General features: G+C 45.1%; 1 pseudogene; it reads left to right on the plus strand.

Moving 5' to 3' along the window:
- The first annotated feature begins 1,822 nt into the window (after window positions 1-1,822).
- LOC135556884 (ankyrin repeat domain-containing protein 24-like) lies at window positions 1,823-17,199 on the plus strand (annotated as a pseudogene).
- Window positions 17,200-17,717: the final 518 nt, after the last annotated feature.

Genomic DNA, 17,717 nt, shown 5'->3' on the forward strand with positions numbered 1-17,717 from the left:
CACAATTCCAGTGGGTCAGAAGTTTGCATACACTAAGTTGACTGTGCCTTTAAACAGTTTGGAAAATTCCAGAAAATAATGTCATGGCTTTAGAAGCTTCTGATAGGCCAATTGACATCATTTGAGTCAATTGAAGGTGTACCTGTGGATGTATTTCAAGGCCTACCTTCAAACTCCGTGCCTCTTTGCTTGACATCATGGGAAAATCAAAAGAAATCAGCCAAGACCTCAGAAAAAAAATGTAGACCTCCACAAGTCTGGTTCATCCTTGGGAGCAATTTCCAAATGCCTGAAGGTACCACGTTCATTACATTTACATTTAAGTCATTTAGCAGACGCTCTTATCCAGACGCTCTTATTCATCTGTACAAACAATAGTACGCAAGTATAAACACCATGGGACCACGCAGCCTTCATACCGCTCAGGAAGGAGACACGTTCTGTCTCCTAGAGATTAACGTACTTTGGTGCAAAAGTGCAAATCAATCCCAGAACAACAGCAAAGGACCTTATGAAGATGCTGGAGGAAACAGGTACAAAAGTATCTATATCCAGAGTAAAACGAGTCCTATATCGACATGAAAGGCGGCTCAGCAAGGAAGAAGCCACTGCTCCAAAACCGCCATAAAAAAGCCAGACTACGATTTGCAACTGCACATGGGGACAAAGACCATACTTTTTGGAGAAATGTCCTGTGGTCTGATGAAACAAAAATAGAACTGTTTGGCCGTAATGACCATCGTTATGTTTGGAGGAAAAAGGGGGAGGCTTGCAAGCCGAAGAACACCATCCCAACCGTGAAGAACGGGGTTGGCAGCATCATGTTGTGGGGGTGCTTTGCTGCAGGAGGGACTGGTGCACTTCACAAAATAGATGGCATCATGAGGATGTAATATGATGTGGCAACATCTCAAGACATCAGTCAGGAAGTTAAAGCAAATGGGTCTTCCAAATGGACAATGACCCCAAGCATACTTCCAAAGTTGTGGCAAAATGGCTTAAGGACAATAAAGTCACAGTATTGGAGTGGCCCTCACAAAGCCCTGTAAATGGCTGCGTCCAGGTCAGATGAGAGATTATTCAGGATGTTATTATTCTATCAGTGTCCTCTCTGCCCTACCCTGGCACTACCAGCCAGCTCTGTTCTTCTCTTTCTGCTGAGCCGTTGTCTAGTGCCAGCTCTGTTCTTCTCTTTCTGCTGAGCCGTTGTCTTAGAGAGAGAGAGAGAGAGAGAGAGAGAGAGAGAGAGAGAGAGAGAGAGAGAGAGAGAGAGAGAGAGAGAGAGAGAGAGAGAGAGAGAGAGAGAGAGAGAGAGAGAGAGAGAGAGACTGCCTAGCCCAAACAGGAGAGGGAGAGAGCTGACTGAAACAAATGGACAGACTGTGAGAGGAGTGGGAAGAGAAGACAGTACTAGACTGGGGTGTGAAATAATAAGGGCACAGAAAGTGGGAGGTGGTGTGAGAGAGAGACAGTGCGTGCCAGGTTGAGAGCCGGAGTATGTAGGTCCCTGAGAGCATTAACAACAGTGCAGGAAGAGGGGAGGGTGTTTTGGCTAAGAGCAAAGCACTGCATATGGAGAACTACATTGCTCTGAGACTCAGAGGGCTAGAGCAGTGGTCTTCTGTTTGTACAGGGATGTATAGACTTCATGTTTATGTAGCATCATCATCATGACTCTCCTGTCATACATTTCTTCTGTTCTGGATTGTGCAAGTGGGTTATTGGTTGTCTGTGTAGTTATACTGTGTATTTATGTTTTGTCATTTAGTGCTAAGTTGGTGTGCAACTCTGACTGTGTGTTTGAGGCTTGTTGGTAGTTGAGTAGTGTATTTTGTGTGTGTCAGTATTTTGGTCAGACAGTGGACCGCTCTTTGGCTCTATGGATCGTCAGCTCTGAGCCTGATGAAGCGTGATTTCTGTCCTTGTTTCATCTTACTGGTGGTAGGTATCCCTCTCTGTTTGACCTGAGCTGTCTTTTCATTGTTCGTTCTCTCAAAGGGTTACTTTCTCTGGAAAAAACAGTTGAAAGTGATTTTGTGCACTGTGTGTAATGTTACCATAAAAGCAAGCAGATGGTACTGTGTGTCCGTCTTCATTTCACTTCGATGAGATACGCAGTATTAGATTTAGTAGTGTCTCATCTAGACCGACTGTATGGTTAGTCATCACTCAGACCTTTGTACAGTGTGTAATCAGATAGGGGGTCAGGGTCTACTCTGTATAGTACAGCATGTACAGTCATTTGGTTAGCTCTGATCAGCCCCAGGTTGTGAACGGCTTATGATCCATCTGTCCCTGTCCCCTCAGAGCCAGGACTGGAGTAAGAGTGATGAGAGACTACTGCAGGCTGTAGGGCAGAACCAACCTGACAAAGTAGCTGCTCTGATCGTGAAGAACTGACTCTGCCCCACCAAACTGGATGCAGAGGGGAAGTCAGCGTAAGTACCAAACAGTTAGGGCCAGTTTCCCTGACACAGGTTAAGCCTAGTCTTGGACTAAGAAGTACTTTCGATGGAGAATCGTTATTGAACTTACTTGTTAGTCTTGGACTAGGTTTAAATGTGTCCACGAAACGTCCCTTTATGTTCAAACTGTCAGTGAGAGAGGGTAAAGAGTTTAAATATTTTCTACTTTCTTTGTTGTCATTATTTATGTTGATGATCTTCTTGTTGGTTATATTCAAAACCAGTGTTATTCTCTTCCTGGTAGGTTCCCCCTCTGTGCGTCTCAGGGTCATCTGGACTGTCTGGAGGTCATCCTGGCTCACGGGCCAGACATTAATGTGACAGATGGCTCAGGTGAGACCACAGTCTCATTCAGTGAACATGTTTAGTGTCACTGATCGCCAAGGTAATGCTTTGTGGCTACAATTGGTCAGAACAACATATTCAAAGTTTATTATCTCAATTATAACATGCTCTCTCGCAATTTGTTTTTGTTAACTCATTCATTCCCTCTCTCGCTTGGTGATGGCCTTATCAACTTCAAGGCTTCAGTGCCATTCACCTAGGAGCCAAGAACGGCCAGCCTGAGTGCCTGAAGAGACTATTACAGGTACAGCAGACAGACATAGTTAACATTACTATGATACATGGAAAAAAGATATGCAGTTATCATACATTTTTGGTGAATACGTCTCATAGTCCCACAGGAGAGATTGCCTGTAGAAACCACAGACAGCTTTGGTCAGAAAGCGTTGCATCACAAAGGTATGCAATGCTCTAGCTACAATGCAATTGATTACAGGACCATCTGTGTAACACTGTAAACAACCCAACCTTTTAATACCTTCCATTTGTCTACCTATGGTGTCTAGCTATGGTGTCTAGCTATGGTGTCTACCTATGGTGTCTGCCTATGGTGTCTGCCTATGGTGTCTAGCTATGGTGTCTAGCTATTACATTACATTTAAGTCATTTAGCATTTAGCAGCTATGGTGTCTGCCCATCTTCCTGCAGCTGTGAGCGGCTGCTTGTCCTGCACTGAGACTCTGTGGGACTTTAAGGCCAGTCTGGATGCCCAGGATGGGGTAAGTGGCGTATGCTTCATACTGCCTCTGTACAGCAACAATCACCAAGCTAGGTCCTGGAGAACTACAGGGTGTGCAGGGTTTTGTTACAGCCAAGCACTAAAATGTGATTCAATCAACCATGTTAAGCCATTGTGGTTTTGTCTATCTCAGGATGGGGTGAGCCCGCTGATCCTAGGAGCACAGATGAGCAGAGTGGAGCTGTGTGCTTTCCTGTTGGACAGAGGGGCCAACCCCAACATACAGGACAACCGGTGCAGGTAATTCAACATTAGAGTGACTTATGCAAGACAAACTGTGAACACAACTGAAAGGTCAAGTTCACTTTGTTTTTGTAAAGACCTGTTCGGTGTCCAGACAATGTTTTTGCGATTTCACTTGGTTTTGAGAAACTTACCCCACCAGCAATATACTTCCTCATTCTCCTTCTGCTGTTGCAGGGGTAGAGAACCATGAACAAAGGCTCCATAAACCCAATACATTTCCGTAGTCGAATGTGAACGGGTTTTCTCGTTCCCATTGTGGTGATGCGGGAAAAGAGAAAGAACGTACACGGAAATGTATCGCTCGAGTCCAACAAAATGGAATATAATGTTGCGGATAAAGTTTGGAATGACAAAATGTCATATGTACAACATCTAAAGACCTGCGTCACTATACTGAGAGTGTTGCCATTTCTAAAGGGATGTATTTGGGTGTTTTTGGAGCCTATGTTCAGGTTTGATCTCTGCCCCTGAAACTGTAGAACGAGAATGAGGAAGTCTATCACTGCTGGGGTAAGTTTCTCGAAACCAAATGAAATTGCAAAAAAAGGGTCTGGACACATTCCATTTGCATCAAACATAAAGATTTGGTGAAAAAAAGTATGTCCTGGTTTTTGTGGTGTAGGTCAGCCCTGATGCTGGCCTGTGAGAGTGACAGTGCAGAGACAGTGGAGGTGTTGCTAAGGGGGGGCTAACCCACAGCTGGCCGACGCCTTCGGACACGACACAGCCCACTACGGCATAACCGCCGGCAACCAGCGCATCACACAGCTTCTGCAGAACTGTCTTCCAGGTAACCCACGGTAACCTCTTGATGTCTCACCTGCTGACTGAAGCAGGGTTGGGCTCAATTCCTTTTAAATTTGGATTTTTGTTGAGTTGGAACTTCAATCCATTTCTTGACTGAACTGACTTGAAATTAAATTGAGCAAAACCTTGTTCTGCTACCCTTTAGGCCCAGTCTGGGGCTCCATTCTGGTCCCTGGTAGAATGGTAGATATAATTATAATTGCTAGAACAGACCACATTCCCTGCTGGTTATACCAGGGGCCATATATGGTGTACAATTTCAAATGTTCAATTAATTAGCATTGGCAACTACTACAACACTTTGTATGCTATTTAATGTGCTGCACCAGAAGCCATGGATCATAATCCTTTCTATCAGTGGTAATTCTATGGCCTAGTCTATGGCCTAGTCTATGGCCTAGTCTATGGCCCTACTCAGGTCCCCCAGGAAAGGGCTGTAATGTGAGGAAGTGGATGAAGTAAAGGGGACAGCTGGGGGTAATTGTAAAAACCTGAAACAGAGAGGCTTGCTGCACCTTTATCTTCAAACAAAGGCTTGGTGATTTACAAAAAGCAGATGTGTGCTTCGTTTGAAATGGAGATGAATGGAAGCAGAGCAGTGCCTGAAATGTCTCTGATGTATCTGTGATATATGAGGACTTGTGTCTTACAGCTTACAGTAGGGCTGTGTGGTGTTATACTGAGTGCCTAGTTATACAGGAGGATTTTTATGGGTCGGTAGGCTTCTTGGCTAGAACTACAGTGTGTGTGTGTGTGTGTGCATGTATTAAATCTCAATGGACCAGAGGTTAAAAAGATTTTCCATGTGTCTCTCCACATGCATACATAGCCACTGAGAACAATGGTGAGGAGGTAACTGACCACTCAGCTTTTCATTTTCACTCACTACACATTCAGTACATGTGAAAACATAACACAACTATTTCTAGATTGTTCGTAATAGAATTTACAACATAAGAAGGAACACCAACTTATTATCCCATTTTCAATCTACAACAACATATTTTGAACAACAACATCTGAAGTAACATCACACATTAAAAGCTAATTTCACAACGTTTTGGGCTACAGTACTGCCTGGCTTTGCTTTTGTCCTTGCTGCTATTTCTCTCCTGTTCCCCTGTTCCTTCTGCTTGTCTGTATCTCCAGAGGCAGCCTCCACCTCCTCTGCCAGGGGGGACCACCCCCTGCAAGAGGAAAGCCCTTCCTCCACCTCGCTCCCCTCCCCAGGTACGAGGCCAACTCCAGAGATGGATGGCACCGTTTTTATAAAATACTTTATATATGATTCTTACTAACTCTAACTTATGCTAGGCTGCGATGATCATAATCATACTAACTTTAATAACAATGTTCCAGGACTCTCCCTCAGCTCAGTCTCTAGAGACACGGCTCTCTAATAAGGCCAACCTCGTGAGTTACTTCCCCTGCCACGGCATACTGTATGCTTAGCACCTAAGCATACAGGAGATAAAATAGGCTTATATTTATGGTATACAACACAACTCAATTCAAAGGATTCAACTTTAGATATCAATTTTGAAGAGCACTATTCATGACTAAAGTAACAGACAATACATAGTGAATCACTATCTACTGGATTACATTTGAGACTGCTAATGAGTATGGTGCTGCTGTTTGACTGTGATACCACTGATATGCATTTCCTTGTGTGTGTCTGTGAGACTGAGAATGAGGTTTTTGAGGAGATCCGAAGGCTGTGTCTGGAAAGGGGCGTCTGCTCCAGAAGATTAAAGGTCTGGAGCAGCAGAAGAACAGCGCACCCACTGCCTTGGGGGAGGTACTGCATGCACGGTTCATTTCCCAGCCTGAGATCAAGCTCAAACCCCCATTCCTTGGAAACTTCTCATATATCTGAAAGGATGTTAGAAATCTGGTAATAGCTGTGCACTCACTGTCTCCCTGTGCTAGCTGACCCAGCTGAGAGAGTGTCTGGAACAGGCGGAGGCAGAGCGGGACAGGCTACAGACTGAGCTGGAGGAGCTGAAGGCAGGTCAGGTGATCGGAGCCAGTGACTCAGATGATGACATAATGGACGTCCTTGGTGTGTGTGGGGGGAGAGAGGGAATGCTGCTGGCAAATTGTTACAGATGCCGTATCTTAATTTTTGTCCCCAGTTTCTTACAGCAGAAAAAATAATCCTGCAGCAACAGGAAATGTGAATTATTACATATGTGGATTATAATTAATGGACATTGTTTGTAGGGCTTAATACATTCTTTTTTGTGCAAATCGTGTCTGAAATAAGGAGGAAATTACAAACTTTGGAAGCCTTTTTCAACCCCAAATACACTACAAGCTTGCATTTCCTGCAACAACAGGATGATCAGATTAAGATACGGCATTTGTATATTTGTTAAATGGACCAAATGTTGGATGGATGCATGGACTAGGTTGTAGAACCCAAATGAGTCATACATCATAACTAGATGATGAATTTCACTCAAATTCTACTGCCATGGTAATGGCTGATGTTTTGCAATATGTTTGACAAAATATGACATTGATTTACCCCGTATATCTTGAAGGTGTTGAGAAGCTGCTCTCCAGGCGGTCCAGAGAGTCTCCCTCTGCTCTGGACGAGGAGGAGGCAAACTCCCCGAACTCCACATCTCCTGGTCCTGCAGACTCAGACACTGTGGCTGAGCTATGCAGACAGGTGGATGAGCTGACATCACAGAACCAGGAGCTGGTCCTCAAAGAGCAGGTAAGAACACACACGCACACACATACATGCCATCAGCTAATTCATTGATAAAAATGTGGTTATCAAAAGGTCATCCAGACCAGAGAAGTCCCAGTCAGCAGATGATGATGGACTGGTTCAAGGATGGCTGAACAGCGTCAGATTGGACCGTTTGTCATATCACCACTGTATAGGTCTATGATGAAGCAGTACCTAGGTATAAATAGAATAATAGCTTCACACAGAGACTTGGTGCAGGCTTTCTTCACTAACTGGGTCATGGTCTGTACAAGTAGACAGAATTGGGACAAAGGGTTGCAGCCAATGTGTAGTGAATAGTATAGTGAACAAAAATATGAAGGCAACATGCAACAATTTCAACGATTTTACTTAGCTACAGTTCATATAAGGAAATCGGTCAATTCAAATAAATTCATTAGGCCCTAATCTATGGATTTCACATGACTGAGCAGGGGCGCAGCCATTGGCCCACCCACTTGGGAGCCGGGCCCACCCACTGGCGAGCCAGGCCCAGCCAATCAGAATTAGTTTTTCCCTACAAAAGAGCTTGATTACGGACAGAAATACTCCTCAGTTTCATCAGCTGTCTGGGTCGCAGACGATCCCGCAGGTGAAGAAGCCGGATGTGGAGGTCCTGGGCTGGCGTGGTTAAACGTGGTCTGCGGTTGTGAGGCCCATTGGACATACTGCCAAATTGGAGGCGGTTTATAGTAGAGCAACAGCTCTGGTGGACGTTCCTGCAGTCAGCATGCCAACTGCACGTTCCCTCAAGAATTGAGACATCTGTGGTATTGTGCTGTGTGACAAAACAGCACATTTTAGAGTGGCCTTTTATTGTCCCCAGCACAAGGTGCACCTGTGTAATGAGCTGTTTAATCGGCTTCTAGATATGCCACACTTGTCAGGTGGATGGATTATCTTGGTAAAGGAGAAATGCTCACTGACAGGGATGTAAACAAATTTGTGCACAAAATTTGAGAGAAATAAGCTTTTTGTGTATATGGAACATCTTTTATTTTAGCTCATGAAACATGGGACCAACATTTTACATGTTGCGTTTATATTTTTAGTCTGTGTATTTAAACCCTGGCTTGCTGATGCTATTTATTGGCCATTGAGAGGCTTTGAACCCACTGGTCGCCCATATTGACACTCCCCAGTACGTAACAGTCCTCCATAGGCATGAATGGAATTCTACAGTATTTCAATTAAATGTTTAAAGGTCAAATGTTTTATTTTTTTTGTAGTGGGGACAGTAACATTAGTTATCTCTAAAAATTATACTTTCAGGGAAATGTTTTAATATATTTTGTATTTTTTTATTTGTATTATGGTGTCTGTAATAGACTAAACATGGCAAAAACTAATGTCGACATTAATACATGCATTTCTATAGCTTCCTATTTTCTACAATGGTGAGGGCTTGCCAAGATGGAGGCACAGTGGCTTCAACACAACCCCTCCTATCAACCATCTAGTGTACTGTATATATAAATCATTGGTTATAACCAGGCTACCATTGGAGGGTTTGTCTGGGACTGTGTGTGAGGGGCAGCAAGGATGGTGGTACAGCACAAAAGCAAACAATGAAGCTGTCATGAAGGAAGAGGAGAGGAAGCAGTTCTGTGAATGTGGAATTGTGACATAAAAATAGGATGCTTGACTTATGAGATACACATCACAACTGTTAGCGAAGAAAGAAAACCCTTACTGATTATTTCTGTACTGTGATTTTGTGTGGTTTGCAGATGCTGGAGATGTTTGAGAAGGATGACCCTGACATGCAGACAACTGGCCCAGACGTCCCCACGGCCCTGTATGACTGACTCAGGAGGGAGTTTGAAGCTCTACAGGAGCGCTACTCCCAGGCCCAGGCTTCATCTGAGGCCTCCAGCATGGCGGGAGAGAGATAAGGATTATCACCCACAACACCAGCCCCACTGTATACCCTCTAGATAAGAGTATCTGCTAAATTACTAAAATGTCACATTTACATCACTCACTAAGGTTAGAGTTCAATTTGTAGAGGTGCCCTGGAGTGGACTACAGTAATATATTAAAATGGACACCCCCAGAAGGCTTCAACATATTAACACTGGTCCAGTCCTATTTTAGAGTCTTTAAGCCCACTAAAGAGTCAATATGTAATTTGAACCCTGCCAGCCACAGTAAACTGGAAACCACACATCCTGAGGCTGCATTCATTGTAGCTGGGGATTTTAACAAGGCTAATCTGAAAACAAGACTCCGTAAATTCTATCAGCATATCGATTGTGCTACCAGGGCTGCTAAAAACCTGGATCATTGTTATTCTAACTTCCGCGACACATATAAGGGCCTCCCCCGCTCTCCTTTTGGAAAAGCTGACCAAGACTCCATTTTGTTGCTCCCAGTGTCATGTCTTGTTATGTCTGTTCCTGTCCTTTCTCTTCACTCTCTCTCTCTGCTGGTCTTTTTAGGTTACCTTCTCTGTCTCTCATTCTTCAGCTGTTCTACATCTCCTCTAACTAGCTCATTCACTCTTTCACACCTGTTCTCTCTTCCCCCTCTGATTAGGTCTCTATTTCTTTCTCTGTTCCTGCTACTTTCAGTGTCTGATTCTTGTTTGTGTTTTTTGATGCCAGAAGCAAGCTGTCGTCTCGTTTGCTTCCACCTTGTCCTGTCCTGTCGGAGTCTGCCTGGCAGGTGCCACCTGCACTATACTAACGTTCTTTTTGTTCCGCTGACAACGTTGGAAGAGGATTTATGCCATTCCTGTTTTTTCATTAAAGAACTCTGTTTTCTGTTAAAACCGCTTTTGGGTCTTCACTCAAGTTCATAACACCCAGCCTATAGACAGAGACTAAAACAGGAAGCTCCCGCTCTCAGGTCTGTTCAACGCTGGTCCGACCAATCTGATTCCACGCTTCAAGCTATCACGTGGATTGGGATATGTTCCGCATTGCGTCAAACAACAACATTGATGAATACACTGATTCGGTGAGCGAGTTTATTAGCAAGTGCATCGGCGATGTCGTACCCACAGCAACTATTAAAACATTCCCAAACCAGAAACCGTGGATTGATGGCAGCATTCGCGCGAAACTGAAAGCGCGAACCACTGCTTTTAGCCAGGGCAAGGTGACCGGAAACATGACCGAATACAAACAGTGTAGCTAATCCCTCCGCAAGGCAATCAAACAAGCTAAGCTTCAGTATAGAGACAAAGTAGAGTCGCAATTCAACGGCTCAGACACAAGAGGTATGTGGCAGGGTCTACAGTCAATCATGAATTACAAAAAGAAAACCAGCCCCGTCGCGGACCAGGATATTTTGCTCCCAGACAGACTAAACAACTTCTTTGCTCGCTTTGAGGACAATACAGTGCCACTGACACGGCCATCTACCAAAACCTGTGGACTCTCTTTCACTGCAGCCGACGTAAGTAAAATATTTAAACGTGTCAACACTCGCAAGGCTGCAGGCCCAGACGGCATCCCCAGCCGCCTCCTCAGAGCATGCGCAGACCAGCTGGCTGGTGTGTTTACGGACATATTCAATCAATCCTTATCCCAGCCTGATGTTGCCACATGCTTCAAGAGGGCCACCATTGTTCCTGTTCCCAAGAAAGCTAAGGTAACTGAGCTAAACTACTAGCTAGACTACCGCCCCGTAGCACTCACTTCCGTCATCATGAAGTGCTTTGAGTGACTAGTCAAGGACCATATCACCTGCACCCTACCTGACACACTAGACCCACTCCAATTTGCTTACTGCCCAAATAGGTCAACAGACGAAGCAATCGCAACCACACTACACACTGCCCTAACCCATCTGGACAAGAGGAATACTTATGTGAGAATGCTGTTCATCCACTACAGCTCAGCATTTAACACCATAGTACCCTCCAAACTCGTCATCAATCTCCCTGGACCCTGGGTCTCGACCCCGCCCTGTACAACTGGGTACTGGACTTCCTGACGGGCCGCCCCCAGGTGGTGAGGGTAGGTAACAACATCTCCTCCCCGCTGATCCTCAACACTGGGGCCCCACAAGGATGCGTTCTGAGCCCTCTCCTGTACTCCCTGTTCACCCACGACTGCGTGACCATGCACGCCTCCAACTCAATCATCAAGTTTGCTGACGACACAACAGTGGTAGGCTTGATTACCAACAACGACGAGACAGCCTACAGGGAGAAGGTGAGGACCCTTGGAGTGTGGTGTCAGGAAAATAACCTCACACTCAACGTCAACAAAACAAAGGAGGAGATCGTGGACTTCAGGAAACAGCAGAGGGAACACCCCCCCTATCCACATCGATGGGACAGTAGTGAAGAGGGTAGTAAGTTTTAAGTTCCTCGGCGTACACATCATGGACATACTGAATTGGTCCACTCACACAGACAGAGTGGTGAAGAAGGCACAGCAGCACCTCAGGAGGCTGAAGATAATTGACTTGTCACCAAAAGCACTCACAAACTTCTACAGATGCACAATCGAGAGCATCCTGTCAGGCTGTATCACCGCCTGGTATGGCAACTGCTCCGCCCACAACCGTAAGGCTCTCCAGAGGGTAGTGAGGTCTGCACAACGCATCACTGGTGGCAAACTACCTGCCCTCCAGGACACCTACACCACCCAATGTCACAGGAAGGCCATAAAGATCATCAAGGACAACAACCACCCGAGCCACTGCCTGTTCACCCCGCTATCATCCAGAAGGCGAGGTCACTACAGGTGCATCAAAGCAGGGACCGAGAGACTGAAAAATGGCTTCTATCAAGGCCATCAGACTGTTAAACAGCCACCACTAACATTGAGTGGCTGCTGCCAACACACTGACTCAACTCCACTTTAAACAATGCCACTTAATATAATGTTTACATACCCTACATTACTCATCTCATATGTATATACGGTACTCTATACCATCTACTGCATCTTGCCATCTTGATGTAATACATGTATCACTAGCCACTTTAAACAATGCCACTTAATATAATGTTTACATACCCTACATTACTCATCTCATATGTATATATGGTACTCTATACCATCTACTGCATCTTGCCTATGCCATTCTGTACCATCACTCATTCAAATATTTTTATGTACATATTCTTCATCCCTTTACACTTGTGTGTGTATAAGGTTGTTGTTGTGAAATTGTTAGATTAGATTACTCGTTGGTTAGTACTGCATTGTCGGGAACTAGAAGCACAGGCATTTTGCTACACTGTCATTAACATCTGCTAACCATGTGTATGTGACAAAAAACATTTGATTTGCTTTTATTGTAATTGAAGATTCTAACACAATATGCCAACCATAGGTAAGCCTCTCACTTCACTTCAGTTCTGATGTTTATTTTTTTTCACCTCCAGGTGTGAGGAGACTGTGGAGGGAGGAGAAGAGGGAGAGACAGGGGCAGAGGAGAAGGAGGGGACATAGGGGAAGGGGAAGGAGGGGACTGAGGATGAGAGCAGTGATGAGCTGATGGAGAGGCTGTGTGGCAAGGAGGAGCAGCTGGCCCACTCCCAGTCTGAGCTGGAGGAGCTGAGAGAACAGGTGCACCTGGGGGAATATTCTCGGGAACAGGCAGGGGGAATGGGGGGCAGCGGCGAGGTGGTGATCCTGGAGACGCAGCAGCTGAGAGAGAGGGTGAGGGAGCTGGAGGAGGCGCTGAAAGAGAGAGGGGGATAAGGAGAGGGACAGAGGGAGGAAGCAGGCCTGAGGGAGGTAGAGGGGGAGGGACAGAGGGAGGGAGAGCGCAGAGGACAATGACACAGTCAAACAGCTGAGAAAAAGTTGAGGAACTACAGGCAGCCCTGGAAAAGAAAGGGACAGAAACAGAGTTTGAAAAGGAGGACGGAGGAGGGGAGAGTGAGAGGGTGAGGAGCCTCAGGGAGAGGGTGATCGAACTGGAGGCCACCCCGGCGGAGAGCAGAGTCAGGGAGAGGTGGGGGAAAGAGAGAGAGAGTGGTAGAGTCAGACGGAGAGGTGTTGCGCAGGCTCCAGGGCCGTGTGGTGGAGCTGGAGGGGAAGCTGAGGGACTGTGTTCCCCGTTCGGAGATGGACGAGGTGCAGGTGACCCTGGTCTGCAGTGTGAGCAGCTGGCCAGGGAGAGGTCCGAGGCCAGCCTGAGACTGAACGAGGCCCAACTGGAGATGGAGAGACTAAGGCCAACCAGCCCCACACACTGTCAGGGAGATGAGGAAGAGAGGTCGGAAGGGTCAGAGCCCTCCATCACATCAGGTATGTTTTTCCCTGGTGTCAACCTGGTGTCCTGTTACTAATCAGGTTTCCATCAAACCATTTCATGCAGAGGAATTACCTGATGCATGAAAAAAGTAATGACCGGGCTGTTGGAAACAGGAAATGCCGGAACAATTTCATAATTGTCTGCAGACAATTTGTTTGTTCGACATTGTGGGTTCTTTTTATGTCTGTAAAATTGATTATGCAAAAAACATCAGAGGAAAAGCCTTTATGCATAAATATTTATATAATAACCATCATATCAAAATAAACTTGGAGTCACGCAATGATATGTTGTGACTCGGTATATTGCAGTTTATTAGGCTACAGATGATATGACCCCCCAAAATGATCTTGCTTTTATCCATAATAATCTCATCATGTAGACTAGCCTACCAGCTCTGTATCTGCAAGCTGTTGGCTAGAGCACTTGTTCCAAGACCAGAGTGGGCACGTTTGCCATTTAAGGTTTTTGTGGAAAAAAACCTTTTCGTAGAGTTGAAAATGCGATGGAATCCCATTTAACTTTAACCGCAAAAGTTAGTTTCATGTGCACTACTTTATCATGCTCAGCCGTTTATCTGCAGCAAGTCAGTATGATGAAAACACATCTCTGGTGGGAAGTATTTGCATGAAATCTGTCGCCAATTGGATGGAAACCTAGCTACTCCGCTATTATAATGTTCTCTGTCACTTATCAAAAAATTTTGCTCTCTTTGGGGCATAAGGACAAATGATTTTACAGTAGTTAATTTCGGTGGTAAGCTGTAAATAACTAGTTTATAACCATTCATTTGCTTTCTCTTCCAACTGGGCACACACTGGTTAAATCAACGTAGCTTCCACATTATTTTGAAGAAATTACATTGAACCAATGTGGAATAGATGTTGAATTAACATCTGACACCAGTGGGTTCTGTCCAATCAGAGCTCTTTCTTAGCTTTGTGTGGTGATACTTCTCACCAATAAGAGCACTCTCTACTTCTGTGATATTTCTTCTCTAATATCAGAGTGCTCCCTGAGACGGGTGAGGGAGGAACTGGAGGTGACTAGGCAGGAAGCAGCTCAGGCTCCGGACTGTCTGTGTGCGGAGCGTGAGGGTTGGTCTCAGGACACCCTCCACCTGAGACATGCAGTACCCCTGTCCCAACACACAGAGGCACTGACAGCTCTGTCGGAGCAGCTGGCCCAGACAGCCCAGGAACTGCAGGCGGAGAGGGCTTTGCGATGCCACACCCAGACAGAGACGGCCAGGCTGGATGCCCAACTACAGGCCACACAACAGGACCTTATACCCTGGGAGGAGCATGACAGCTTCTACAGTTGCGGTCACAGACTGAATGTACAGTGCATTCGGAAAGTATTCAGACCCCTTGACTTTTTCCACATTTTGTTACATTACAGCTTTATTCTAAAATGTATAAAATAATGTTTTCCCCTCATCAATCTACACACAATAACCCTTAAAGACAAAGCAAAAACAGGTTTTTAGACATTTATGCACATTTATAAAACATAAAAACTGAAACATGACATTTACTTAAGTAGTCAGACCCTTTTCTCATAAGAAACTAGCTCCCTGGTACACGGAAAATACCCGAGCTCTGAAGCAAGCTTCCAGAAAATTGGAACGGAAATGGCGCCACACCAAATTGGAAGTCTTCCAGATATGCTTGGAAAGACAGTACCGTGCAGTACTGAAGAGCCCTTACTGCTGCTCCATCATCCTATTTTTCTAACTTAATTGAGGAAAATAAGAACAATCCGAAATTCCTTTTTGATACTGTCGCAAAGCTAACTAAAAAGCAGCATTCCCCAAGAGAGGATGGCTTTCACTTTAGCAGTGATAAATTCATGAACTTCTTTGAGGAAAAGATTATGATTATTAGAAAGCAAATTACGGACTCCTCTTTAAATCTGCGTATTCCTTCAAAGCTCAGTTGTCCTGAGTCTGCACAACTCTGCCAGGACCTAGGATCAAGAGAGACGCTCAAGTGTTTTAGTACTATATCTCTTGACACAATGATGAAAATAATCATGGCCTCTAAACCTTCAAGCTGCATACTGGACCCTATTCCAACTAAACTACTGAAAGAGCTGCTTCCTGTGCTTGGCCCTCCTATGTTGAACATAATAAACTGCTCTCTATCCACCGGATGTGTACCAAACTCACTAAAAGTGGCAGTAATAAAGCTTCTCTTGAAAAAGCCAAACCTTGACCCAGAAAATATAAAAAACTATCGGCCTATATCGAATCGTCCATTCCTCTCAAAAATTTTAGAAAAGGCTGTTGCGCAGTAACTCACTGCCTTCCTGAAGACAAACAATGTATACGAAATGCTTCAGTCTGGTTTTAGACCCCATCATAGCACTGAGACTGCACTTGTGAAGGTGGTAAATTACATTTTAATGGCATCGGACCGAGGCTCTGCATCTGTCCTCGTGCTCCTCGACCTTAGTGCTGCTTTTGATACCATCGATCACCACATTCTTTTGGAGAGATTGGAAACCCAAATTGGTCAACACGGACAAGTTCTGGCCTGGTTTAGATCTTATCTGTCGGAAAGATATCAGTTTGTCTCTGTGAATGGTTTGTCCTCTGACAAATCAACTGTAAATTTCGGTGTTCCTCAAGGTTCCGTTTTAGGACCACTATTGTTTTCACCATATATTTTACCTCTTGGGGATGTCATTCGAAAACATAATGTTAACTTTCACTGCTATGCGGATGACACACAGCTGTACATTTCAATGAAAGTCGCTCTGGATAAGAGCGTCTGCTAAATGACTTAAATGTAAATGTAAATGTAAACATGGTGAAGCCCCAAAATTGCCCTTGCTAGAAGCATGTGTTTCAGACATAAGGAAGTGGATGGCTGCAAACTTTCTACTTTTAAATTCGGACAAAACAGAGATGCTTGTTCTAGGTCCCAAGAAACAAAGAGATCTTCTGTTGAATCTGACAATTAATCTTAATGGTTGTACAGTCGTCTCAAAAAAAACTGTGAAGGACCTCAGCGTTACTCTGGACCCTGATCTCTCTTTTGAAGAACATATCAAGACCATTTCAAGGACAGCTTTTTTCCATCTACGTAACATTGCAAAAATCAGAAACTTTCTGTCCAAAAATGATGCAGAAAAATTTATCCATGCTTTTGTCACTTATAGGGTAGACTACTGCAATGCTCTACTTTCCGGCTACCCGGATAAAGCACTAAATAAACTTCAGTTAGTGCTAAATACGGCTGCTAGAATCCTGACTAGAACCAAATTTTTTTATCATATTACTCCAGTGCTAGCCTCCCTACACTGCCTTCCTGTCAAAGCAAGGGCTGATTTCAAGGTTTTACTGCTAACCTACAAAGCATTACATGGGCTTGCTCCTACCTACCTACCTCCTACCGTACATACCTACACGTATGCTATGGTCACAAGACGCAGGCCTCCTAATTGTCTCTAGAATTTCTAAGCAAACAGCTGGAGGCAGGGCTTTCTCCTATAGAGCTCCATTTTTATGGAACGGTCTGCCTACCCATGTCAGAGACGCAAACTCGGTCTCAACCTTTAAGTCTTTACTGAAGACTCATCTCTTCAGTGGGTCATATGATTGAGTGTAGTCTGGCCCAGGAGTGGGAAGGTGAATGGAAAGGCTCTGGAGCAACGAACCGCCCTTGCTGTCTCTGCCTTGCTGGTTCCCCTCTTTCCACAGGGATTCTCTGCCTCTAACCCTATTACAGGGGCTGAGTCACTGGCTTACTGGGGCTCTCTCATGCCGTCCCTGGATGGGGTGCGTCACCTGAGTGGGTTGATTCACTTATGTGGTCATCCTGTCTGGGTTGGCGCCCCCCCTTGGGTTGTGCCATGGCGGAGATCTTTGTGGGCTATACTCAGCCTTGTCTCAGGATGGTAGGTTGGTGGTTGAAGATATCCCTCTAGTGGTGTGGGGGCTGTGCTTTGGCAAAGTGGGTGGGGTTATATCCTTCCTGTTTGGCCCTGTCCGGGGTTGTCCTCGGATGGGGCCAGAGTGTCTCCTGTCCCTCCTGTCTCAGCCTCCAGTATTTATGCTGCAGTAGTTTATGTGTCGGGGGTCTAGGGTCAGTTTGTTATATCTGGAGTACTTCTCCTGTCCTATTCGGTGTCCTGTGTG

This window comes from Oncorhynchus masou, chromosome 15 (assembly GCF_036934945.1).
Source record: "Oncorhynchus masou masou isolate Uvic2021 chromosome 15, UVic_Omas_1.1, whole genome shotgun sequence".
NCBI lineage: Eukaryota > Metazoa > Chordata > Actinopteri > Salmoniformes > Salmonidae > Oncorhynchus > Oncorhynchus masou.